The following is a 12,045-nucleotide window of genomic DNA, read 5'->3' on the forward strand; positions in this document are numbered from 1 at the left end:
CTTGAAGCATTGATTGACTAGGCAATGGTTCTTGTTTCTCCTCTTAAGCCTTTCAGTTTGTGCTCGGGGATGACTTTCCCAGTCCCCTTAGTAAGGAGCATCAACAGGAATTTCTCCCTGTAAGTAATAGTCAAAATGTCAAACTCCCACAGAATCTTTTTGATGGTTAACCAACTTTTATGCTGTCTCGTGCATTATTTGCACAAGACACATTGTTAAGGGCTTTTCAAACGTGAAGCGAGGAACGCAGAAGCAGGTCTGCTCAAGAGGGGTGCAAAGACGCAAGCGTAAAAAAAAAAGCTAAACAGAATCCAGGTCTGGTGAGTCACGGGGGGCGTGTGCACGTAACGACCACGCCCGCGACAAATTCACAGGACCGCGCTCGCGTAAATACGCTTGCGTTGTCGCGCCGCGACTGCTCCCCCATGTCCCCACGCAAAAACGCCGGTCTCATTGAAAATGAACTATAGGCGCGTTCTATCGCTTCACGTTTGAAAGGCCCTTTTAGACAGGAAAAAATATGTTTGTGTTAGGATCGTTCATAAAAAGAATTTATGATGTGTGAAAAATGTGTTTGTTTTCTAGGTGACTGGGGCTTTTGTGGAGATTACGTTTGGCAGTGAGGTAAGACCTTTTCATTTTATATACACATACTTAAATCTTCTGACATGATCTCATAATAATGCCCATTTTAATACTCATGCATGCATCTTGTATTTTTAAATGCAAGAGTTACTCATGGATGGATTAACTTGATCTATACTTACTTATCTATCCTACTCTTAAAAAATATATATGTCTGTCCATTCGACAGTTGACGATATTGCTAATACTACGTGCTTTGATCACAAAAGCTTGTTCTAACTAGGGCTTTCACTTCTAGTGATTTTGACTAGTTGCCTAGTTGACTAGTTTAACTACCTATTATGTAAATATTTGTACATCAAAACTGTACATTGGTGACTTTAATCTAGCATTCTAGCTGATCTTGAGGCCTACAAAAACGGGAAAAAGTCTGACATAATAGCCTGCTGTGTTTGCCTCCCCTCAGATTGACAAAGATGTGTTTCCAATCACAGTCACCCGTTCCTTTACTTCTCCTGGTCAACAGGACAATTATTTCTACAAAGAACAGGACGTAAGAACGTAAGTACTGCTGTCAGCCAGCTGCTTGTCTGTCATCACTGTAAAACCATCATTTGTTGTGAACGCACTGTGGTTCTGCTTTTCTTTTGTAACAGTAAAGATGTGACAGACAAGAAAGATGTGATGGAACGGTTGGAGCTTGCTGGCTTCTCTCGCAGTTACTGCTACATTGTCGATCAGAAATTGGTGAGTGTGAGCGGCACCTTCACGCGATTACTACCACTGTTGTATTACTCATGGAAATTGGTTTATTAGTTAGTTAGTTAGTTGCTGCCAGAGTGAGGTCTAGCCAACACCCAACTCGAGATTCCTGGATCGCTGCCCACCACAATTTCCGATCCAACATCAGGTTCTTGAGCTCTGCAGTGTTGTCAGCCAAGCTGTCGCGCCACAGCACGTCTACATTAGGTGGTACGCTTCTTTCCCCTCCTGGCTTTGCTCTGGATTGGCTCCCATAGGGTCAATTTACTTGCCTCAAGTTCTGGGTGCCTGACGCAGTGCCCTGACAGCCTGACTTTGTCCGTGACCTGTGGTAGGTCCGTCCATGTGACACCTAGTACCATTCGTAGCATTTTTGTGTAGACTCCATCCAGGGATTTTTCCTGTTGTATTGTAAGGGTCCATGTCTCGGCTCCATACAGCAGTACTGACTCCACAGTAGCTATGAACAGCCGCCAATTTCAATTCTTGTATTTCTTGTAAACTGATAATATTCATCTAATATTCAATCATGTATTCACTAAAACCAACTTACAGTTAGTTGATTTAAAATGTATTTGTGTGTGCTCGTGCTACGTTGTCACAATATCTTGGGGGATGTTGTAATCCTTATTTGATACATTGAGTTTGTTGTCTGACTTTATGACAACGTTTGCATTCAAAGATAGCCGATCTACAAGCTTGAGACGTGGTGTGTTGCGATCCTGTAGAGATGCTAGCGAATCAAGTAGGGATCAAGCGACACCGTGAAGCAGTGTTGTTTTCGTCAAAGACGAAAAATGTTCGTTGACTACCTTTTTTCACTGATGAAACCTAAATGAAAACTAAGCTATGATGACTAAAACAAAGACTACCGGTAAATGTATTGACAATTTTGTCAACAGCAAAAAACTAGACTAAAATGTAGTGGACAAGAGATCCAGTATGTCATTTTACACTTGGTTGCATGCCGACAATAGCAGATCTACAAGCTCACAATATGTCGTGCTGCGACGCATTGTGAGCTTGTAGATCGGCTATTTTCAGCAAGTGTAAAATCAGCCATAACGACAACATCAAGGCCCGCCAAAATACATTTTAGTCGACTAAATCAACTGTAGATTTTGTCGACTAAAATCTTATGACATTCCGGGTGACTAAAACTAAATGTAAACTGACAAAAACTAAAATGTCCAAAAACAAAACTCCCGCGAAGATACACTCGACTCATCAGCGTGGATTTTGATCTCTTTTTTTTCTTTTTCTTTTTTTGCAGTTCATCCAAATGGCGCTGGCTTCTGATTCTCAGCGTCTGGGACAGTTAAGAGAAGTGGCGGGTATAACTGGCGTAGGACTGGCGTGCGACTGGCTCCGCCGCATGAATCAGACGGGTAACAGACATCTTTTAACCCATTTTGGACTGAGGTCGATTAAAAGAGTTTTAATGTATGTATTTTTTGGGACTAGGAGCTGTGCGACCCCCCCTCCTTTCTGTTTTAAAGTTTGTCTCCCGTGGTCAGCACCTCCCTACTGTGTGTCCCTACAGGGTGGCTTGGCGTTGAGTTGTTAAAATCTGTCTGAATGCACAGATCGGATCTGGTCAGTGGCAAACGGTAGTGTGAATGACCGGGCCAAAAGTTCGGATTTGACAACAAACAAAAAAATCTGATTTGAATCGGATCTGTCTTGATGTGACTGCAGTCTAAGTCCATGTGGGCTGGGCACCTCTGGTGCATGACACAAACATAAAGAATCTATCTATCTTATAACGTGTTAAGCAAATCGGATTTCTATCTTGAAGTGACACAGATCTGATTCAGGCTACATTCAGGCTAGATTTGGCTGCCAGTGTAAATGAAAATACATTTCCTAAAACAAAATTCAAGTTTTTCATAATCATCTAACTAGAAAAAGTTACCACAAATAGTTGTCATTTTACTATTTGTGGTAACCTTTTCTGGTTAGATGATTTATGAAAAAGACCGGAGGGGACCATGTCTTCTAAATCAATGGTTCCCAAACCCCCCCCCAAACATATCTCTGCTGTCGGGAGGAATAATAATAAAATAAAAAATATACATTTTTCAGGAAATAAAGAAAACCTTATATATTTAACCCATTTTGACCTGAGATCAGATTCTAAAAATTCTACATCCTGACGGTATTCTGAAAAAGCTATGTTTCTATGTCAGTCGTTCTTCTATTTTTCAAAAATAGCAGACCTACAAGCTCGTAGCGCGCCACTCGGTGGCGCGCTATGAGCTTGAGCTTGTAGATTGTAGCTTGAGCTTGTAGATTTTTCAATAGCTAAAGCACGAGTCAAGGACCCCCAAATTTTTGTCATTTTTCAGGAAATCAAAAATATACATTTTTCAGGAAATAAAGAAAACCTTATACGTTTAAAACAAAGCAATACAATACAGCCTCATTAAAGTTTGTGTTGTAACTATAGCACTGATTTATGCCAAAAAATACAATCGAAAATGGAGTTATGAGGTTTCCTCCCGACAGCTACGATATGTGATTGCCACTGACCCTCATTTTGACCCCGCAGAAGCAAAGATATGAGTTCCACCACTGCTAATAAAAATGTGTCCCTCCTGTCCACTGTCTGTCCAGAGTGTGGACGAGTGGACACCTTAAAGTTGTACGAGATCATCCGCGGCCTGGTGGCCAGTGCGGACAAGTACGCGAATGAGTGGGTCAATTTTAATAAAGTCCTGCAGTACAAGATGGACGTCATCGACAGCTTTGACCAGGTACTGACGTACAGGTGTTGTTGACACTAAGGGTTGCCCACCTGCTTAGTTTCCATTTAGTTTTCGTCTGAACAGCCTCAGTGAAGCCTCATTCTAAACTCTATACCAGTGGTTCCCCAAAGTGGCGTCCGAGGGGGACCCCCAGGGGTCCTTGAGGGAGTTCCAGGGGGTCCCCAGCTAAATGATAGTTTGAGAGTGTAAAAATGGAACCAAAAAAGGGCCCATTTGGTTCCAGAGTTAAATTAACATAGAATTGTTCAATATAAATTGTACAATTTCTATTGAACTATATAAACACACTATTTTGCCATTCAGTCATCCATTTTGCTTGCTGCAAGACTTTCAAGTTTTCTCTGACATATTTCTCTACATAACTTGTCATAACTTCTTGACATCCTCTTTACGTTGTCCGTCCAGAAACGCCTGATGCAAAACATTGAGGAGACGCAGATCAGCGGAAGATCTGGCTGCCCCATTTTGTCCAGGTAGGGGTTACTCACATCACAGATCACAGATCAGCGGAACATCTGGCTGCCCCATTTTGTCCAGGTAGGGGTTACTCACATCACAGATCACAGATCAGCGGAAGATCTGGCTGCCCCATTTTGTCCAGGTAGGGGTTACTCACATCACAGATCACAGATCAGCGGAACATCTGGCTGCCCCATTTTGTCCAGGTAGGGGTTACTCACATCACAGATCACAGATCAGCGGAAGATCTGGCTGCCCCATTTTGTCCAGGTAGGGGTTACTCACATCACAGATCACAGATCAGCGGAACATCTGGCTGCCCCATTTTGTCCAGGTAGGGGTTACTCACATCACAGATCACAGATCAGCGGAACATCTGGCTGCCCCATTTTGTCCAGGTAGGGGTTACTCACATCACAGATCACAGATCAGCGGAACATCTGGCTGCCCCATTTTGTCCAGGTAGGGGTGACTCACATCACAGATCACAGATCAGCGGAAGATCTGGCTGCCCCATTTTGTCCAGGTAGGGGTTACTCACATCACAGATCACAGATCAGCGGAACATCTGGCTGCCCCATTTTGTCCAGGTAGGGGTTACTCACATCACAGATCACAGATCAGCGGAACATCTGGCTGCCCCATTTTGTCCAGGTAGGGGTTACTCACATCACAGATCACAGATCAGCGGAACATCTGGCTGCCCCATTTTGTCCAGGTAGGGGTTACTCACATCACAGATCACAGATCAGCGGAACATCTGGCTGCCCCATTTTGTCCAGGTAGGGGTTACTCACATCACAGATCACAGATCAGCGGAACATCTGGCTGCCCCATTTTGTCCAGGTAGGGGTTACTCACATCACAGCCCGTTTTACGGGGAGCAACAGTAAAAAAAAAACTGACCAATGGATTTCTTTTATTTTTTTCATTTGTGCTATTTATCTATTCTACACTATAAAAGTCAGTATAGTTAAAAAATAAAAATTAGGACATGTTATCGGGCTAACCATCTTTTTAATGTGGATTTAAAGTTTTCAAAGGAACTGATCACCTTGAGGCTGGAAGGCAAGCCATTCCACTGAACTGCTGCCGAGTACAGGAATTATGTTTTTTCCCATATTGTTGTGAAAATGGCAGGGTTTGAAACGGGGGGGCAGTCAGACAGATATTTTGTGAAGCCATAAGGAAATCGGGATTTCATATAATGGCCTGTTGTGGCGCTGTCATTGGGCCCAAAAAGCCCATAGCCCCATAGAAGTCCATGTATTTGGGCCCAACTTCACCTAGACTGTATTACCTTAATAAACTTGGTCATGAATACTTTCTGCTTCCAGTCACTAGTTTAAAGTGTCATTTCTAATGTCATAATATTCTTTTTGGAAAATTATGGTCCCATTTATTTAAGAAATGACCATAAAGTCGCGTATGTTCTGAGGGGCGTGGCTACCGTTACAGTCTATGATCGGGATTCCCCACCCACTCGAGTCAAAATAAAAACCAACTAAGAAGAAGGGGGGAGTCCCGCCTCGTTGTCTGGGCCAGCCAATGGGCCAGCTGGGCCCAAACGGATCTAGAAAGATGGCGATTTACAGGACTGACGGGCTTCATTTTACGTTCATGTTAGACCCGGGGAACGCTTTGTCCATATTCTTTACAGTCTATGGTTTGAAACCAGTAGGGCTCCCTCTGGTGTAGTGCCTCTGAGTATCACTAACCTTTGAAAAGTAGTCACTGAAATATTCGGGTGCTCATGTGTGCTCAATGTTCGTCGACTACCTTTTTTCACTGACAAAAACGAATGGAAGCTAAATGAAAATTAAGCTACGATGACTAAAACTAAGACTAAATATACTGACAATTTCGTCGACAAATAAAAACTACCGTAATTTCCGGACTATAAGCCGCGGCTTTTTACCCATGATTTGAACCCTGCGGCTTATACAACGGTGCGGCTAATCTATGGATTTTTACAGCTAACGCAGAGCCATCTCAGGCTCTGAGCTAACGTAGCTGCGGCTTATAGTCCGGTGCGGCTTATAGTCCGGTGCGGCTTGTATATGGGATTTTCCCTAAATTTGGCTGGTGCGGCTTATATTCAGGTAGGGCTTATAGTCCGGACATTACGGTAGACTAAAATGTTAGGAAGGGACTAGTGGACACGAGATCCAGTATAAGTCATTTTACACTTTGGTTGCATGCTGAAAATAGCATCTACAAGCTCACAAGCTACAAGCTCACAACACGTTGCGCTGCGATGCGTTGTGAGCTTGTAGATCGGCTTTTTTCAGCAAGTGTAAAAACACTCATTACGACGGTATCAAGGCCTGCCAAAATACTAAATCAACTGTAGATTTAGTCGACTAAAATCTTATGACGTTTAGTCGACTAAAACTAGACTAACACTAAGACATTCCAGGTGACTAAAATATGACAAACTAAATGAAGTTTCAGTCCAAAGACTATGAGTAAACTAAAATAGAAATTTGCTACCAAAAATAACACTGCTGCTCACCCCTCCCAGACTGGCCCTGGCCACCCACGAGAGAACAGACCTGTATGCCCACCTGTATGCCCACCTGTATGCCCACCTGTATGCCCACCTGCATCCCTCCCAGACTTGCCCAGGCTAATCACGAGAAAACAGAACTGACTCGAGGCAGCCAGTTCACCTCCAAGGATCTGAGAGACAAGTGGATCACGGAGAAGCAGAAGTCCCTGGACAAAGCCATCTGCGACGAGGAAGAACTGATCAACAACAATGTGAGCACTAACTATGACGGCAAGGGCTGAATGTCTGTGTGTGTGTGTGTGTGTGTGTGTGTGTGTGTGTGTGTCCCGCTGTTACATCACCCGCCCGCCACCAGAGGGCGCAGCTGTATCACACAAAACACACACACACACAATTGTTGCGAACGCAGTGAGCCACTTACTATGAGACCCTGCTGCTCATGTCTGTGTATGTGTGTGTGTGTCTGTCCCGCTGTGACACCACCCGCCCACCACCAGAGGGCGCAGCTGTAGCACACACACACACACACACGGCGCAGCTGTAGCGCACACACACACACACACACACACACACACACACACAACCACACACACACGAGCTGCGTTCGCTTCCCGCGTTTGCGCGTCTTACTTGTTATTGCCATTTACGAGCTGCGTTCGCTTCCCGCGTTTGTGCGTCTTACTTGTATGTGTTAGAAATGATATTAACCCATTCTGACCTGAGATCAGATTAAAAAAATGTCGTCTACATCCTGACAGTTTTCTGAAAAGGCTATGTTTCTATGTCAGGCGAATCCTCCGGAACTCAGCCTGGAGACTCTGAATGCCAGCCTGCAGTACATGAAGATCACCAAGACGGCCCTGTCTGGCCAGCTGGGCAAAGAGCTGGGCAAAGAGGAGAGGCTCAGTCATCTCAACAAGGTCATCTCCCAGCTGCAGCAGGTACATGGGTCGGCGGTTCGAATCCCGGCTCCTCCTGTCTACATGTCGAAGTGTCCTTGGGCATAGGGGTGGACGATATGGCGATAATTTCGTTCACAAAAAATAAAAGATCTACAAGCTAACCACACGTTGCTACGGCACCCCAATGGACGACGTGGTTTGCTTATAACTCTGAGTTCTCAGCACTCCCAAAGTCCCCGCCCCCTTTCTTCTAGGCAGAGGGAAACAGCATTGCGCTCACAGCTCAACATGTCGAGGAAGGGCGACGTGTTATAGTTCCCAAAAAGAACTCCACGTCTGTCACACAGACAGAGCCCGTGTGTTAAGACCAACGTGACTCGTCTTCATGGATATAAACTCACAAAACAACACCACGCAACAGCATAGACTGCAGGACTCCTCCACCACCATTTACCACGCTATCGTCTGCTACGTTAGTTCACAGAGTAAATTGTCCGTAACACCGGGGCTCCACCGGCCGCGTCAGCATCGCGTCTCCGTCACCATCACAGAATGTTCCCCTTTTAATCAATGAAGGGGTCACCATTAAAATTGAGCCGGTTCGTTTGTTGACGCACACGACGGAGACGCAAGTAGCCAAGCACCAGAGCGCGCGCCGCTCACTGTACACGCGTCGCTCGCTTAATAATCATTAATTTCTGTATCAATGCGGACATAACGTGGTAAATGTTCATAAGCACACAAGTGTACAAAATGCTTTTTACACTTGATTTATCTCCAGAGTCCTCAGTCCTGCAGCCCCACAATGCCATATGCCAGTTTAGCCTTAACCGTCTTCCTGCCATTGCCGAAGCCCTTCGGCAATTGAAGCATTAATTTGATATTAACGCTTGCTGCCATTGCCGAAGCCCTTCGGCAATTGCCCTTTATTAGTGCATATGATTGATCAAGCCATAATGCTACTCACGTTAGCCGGTTAGCTAGCACTGTTGTTAGCACTGCACTGGATCGTTCATATTAATTCACCGTCGCCATAAGAATCCATTCTATCCGTTTCTTTCAATCGCCTGTATCTCCTATTCCTTGTCCCAGATGGCATTTTTGGTCAAAACAGCGTTTCTTTGACGGCACGAGCCGACGTTGTGGAGTGCAAAAATGTACCGGCATTTTTCGATCATGTAAACAAAGGTTGTCTTGGCAACGTAAAGCTGGCAGGGATAAGCTCACTTCCGGTTGAGGCAAAATGTGGCTTTTCAAAATAAGAGCTCAAATTAAAAAAATGCTGGCATGAATTAGGTCCTAATTTCTCAATAAATGGCAGCAGTAAAAGGGTTAACATCTACATGTTATTCAATGTATTACTTTAGCACAAAATAATCTTTTCTAAACCAAGCCCTCATTCAAAAGTTATGTAAGTAAGTAAAATGAAATGTTATTTATAAAGCACCTTAAGAAACAAAGTTAGAAGGTAAAAACAAGGAACATATCAATCACAGTTGTGACAATATCAGAACAAAAACAGACGAGGCAGAACAGAAACATAGGGCTATACAAATGAATGTAGGCTGTCTGTCATTGTATTTTCTGTGAATTAACTCAGTTTAATCCAGTGATCCTCAGCCATTTTAATTTCATGGACCCCAATAGAAAAGGAACCACCGCTCATCCGCTGAAAAAAACTTTAGAGAGGTGCTGGAGCCACAAAGGGAATAAGAGAAAAAATAAAGGGAAGCTCCGCACACTCAGATCTGTGCACAATCAATTTATTTTTGGCAAGCTTTCGGTCTACTGACCTTCTTCAGGCATTTCAAGGACCCCCAAATTAAATGTATATGAATTAGCCCAGGGTGACAGGGTCCTATAGGCCTTTTCATTGTGATTTTCATCTCTGCACTGGGACCCCATGTTACAGACATGTTTACAATATTTTACAACAGTAGCTACTTATATTTTGTTATTTAAAGCTGTGATTATTTATTTAAGAAGCACTGTTCTGAACCAATGTTCGCCTTTAAATAAATAAAAATGTAATCATCCTTAACCTTTTAAGCTAAAATAATGATGACCGGGGACTTAAAATCATTGTTTTAATTGATGGCCTTCATGCCCTGGCACTTGGCCTTGTGCCCTCAAAAAGTTGACCACACTAAAGGCCAAATGGGACTCATTTGAATGACCACCTGTGCATCCCGGGACCCTTTACATTGAAAACCTATTTACATCACTGATACAGCGTCACACAAAAGCACCAAAAGTAGAAGATCCACAAGCTCGAGATGTGTGAGTGAAGTGACATGATTTGAGCTTGTAGATCTGCTACTTTAGCCCTTTTTTAATTTGAATCCTATATGGGATTTCCACCGACAGAGACGATAAGCAGAGCTTGCGGATCTGCTATTTCTGTTGCTTTTGTGTGATGCTATAGTATGGTAGAGCATACATTTGCAAGACATAAAATATAAAAAAATGACAACAAGCGGTTTCTGCTGACAGCTACATTATAATAGTGTGGGGTGTGTGTGCTCGTGCACATACCGATGAGGAGTTTCTCATGGTATTTAAATGTCTAAATACAGTCTAAATGGTATTTCTTAAATTTTTGTTACCTTGTACTGTTTAGTAACTTGAAAAATAACCATAAAAAACCGCGCGTGGAAATATCGTGATAATATCGTGTATCGTGATAAGCTTGAAAAAATATTGTGATAAAACTTTTGTCCATATCGCCCACCCCTACTTGGGCAAGACACTGAACCCCAAATTGCTTCCGATGTGCTGGTTGCATGGCTTCCGCCGCAATCGGTGTAAAGCGCCTTGGATAAAGGCGCTATATAAATGCACCATTTAGGGTAGTGTATGGCCACGCACTGTAATTTGCATATTCAATAACGTGTGTGTGGTGTGTGTGTCTCCACAGGACAACAGGAGGATTAGCCTGAAAAATGTGTTAAAGCTCACCCCAGCGCACAGTACATTCCTGGACGGGGTGGATCAGGTAACTGTAAACGCCTGGACCAGGTGGATCAGGTAACTGGAAACGCCTGGACCAGGTGGATCAGGTAACTGTAAACGCCTGGACCAGGTGGATCAGGTAACTGTAAACGCCTGGACCAGGTGGATCAGGTAACTGGAAACGCCTGGACCAGGTGGATCAGGTAACTGTAAACGCCTGGACCAGGTGGATCAGGTAACTGTAAACGCCTGGACCAGGTGGATCAGGTAACTGTAAACGCCTGGACCAGGTGGATCAGGTAACTGTAAACGCCTGGACCAGGTGGATCAGGTAACTGTAAACGCCTGGACCAGGTGGATCAGGTAACTGGAAACGCCTGGACCAGGTGGATCAGGTAACTGGAAACGCCTGGACCAGGTGGATCAGGTAACTGGAAACGCCTGGACCTGAAACTTCGGGTTACTTCAGTAACCTCAGTTGTATAAGTGACTCGAAGAAGAGAGTCATATGGGGTGCCGCCACCTGGTGGCGCTAAAGCACAGAAACTCTGCATGTACTCACGAACAATTCCATTGGATCGTGAAAGTGTCCCTCACGGTGACATCCCCAACCCCACCCACTCGGTATAAAACCGGGGGTTGTTCCCGTGAGCGTCATTCCTATCAATCTACCTTTCTGCCGCTGACAAAGCAGAAGGGCGTCTTATTTACTCTTCTTCGAGTCACTTATACAACTGAGGTTACTGAAGTAACCCGAAGTTGTCTTAAGTTCCTCTCTCGGAGAGAGTCATATGGGGATCATAACACTCCCGTATGATCACACCGGCTGATAGGACCGATCCAAGGTCCACCTATCAAGAGACACACGCACGTCACCCTACCTAGGTCCCTGACCAGGTAGAACAAAGCCGATAGCGGGACAGACCAACCTGTCCGACTGCTATCAATCCCTACTAAGGAGCCGACCGGCTAACCATCTCATAGAGCCACTCTAGAGAATGCTCATGTGAACATGGGGGCACTATGTACTGTCAATCATTGCGCTGCTGCACCCAGGACCGCTTGGGCTAAGTCCCTGGGCGCCACGTCAAGATTGTAATACGTG

Source organism: Protomyctophum parallelum, assembly GCF_964188405.1.
Source record: "Protomyctophum parallelum genome assembly, chromosome: 21".
Classification (NCBI taxonomy): domain Eukaryota; kingdom Metazoa; phylum Chordata; class Actinopteri; order Myctophiformes; family Myctophidae; genus Protomyctophum; species Protomyctophum parallelum.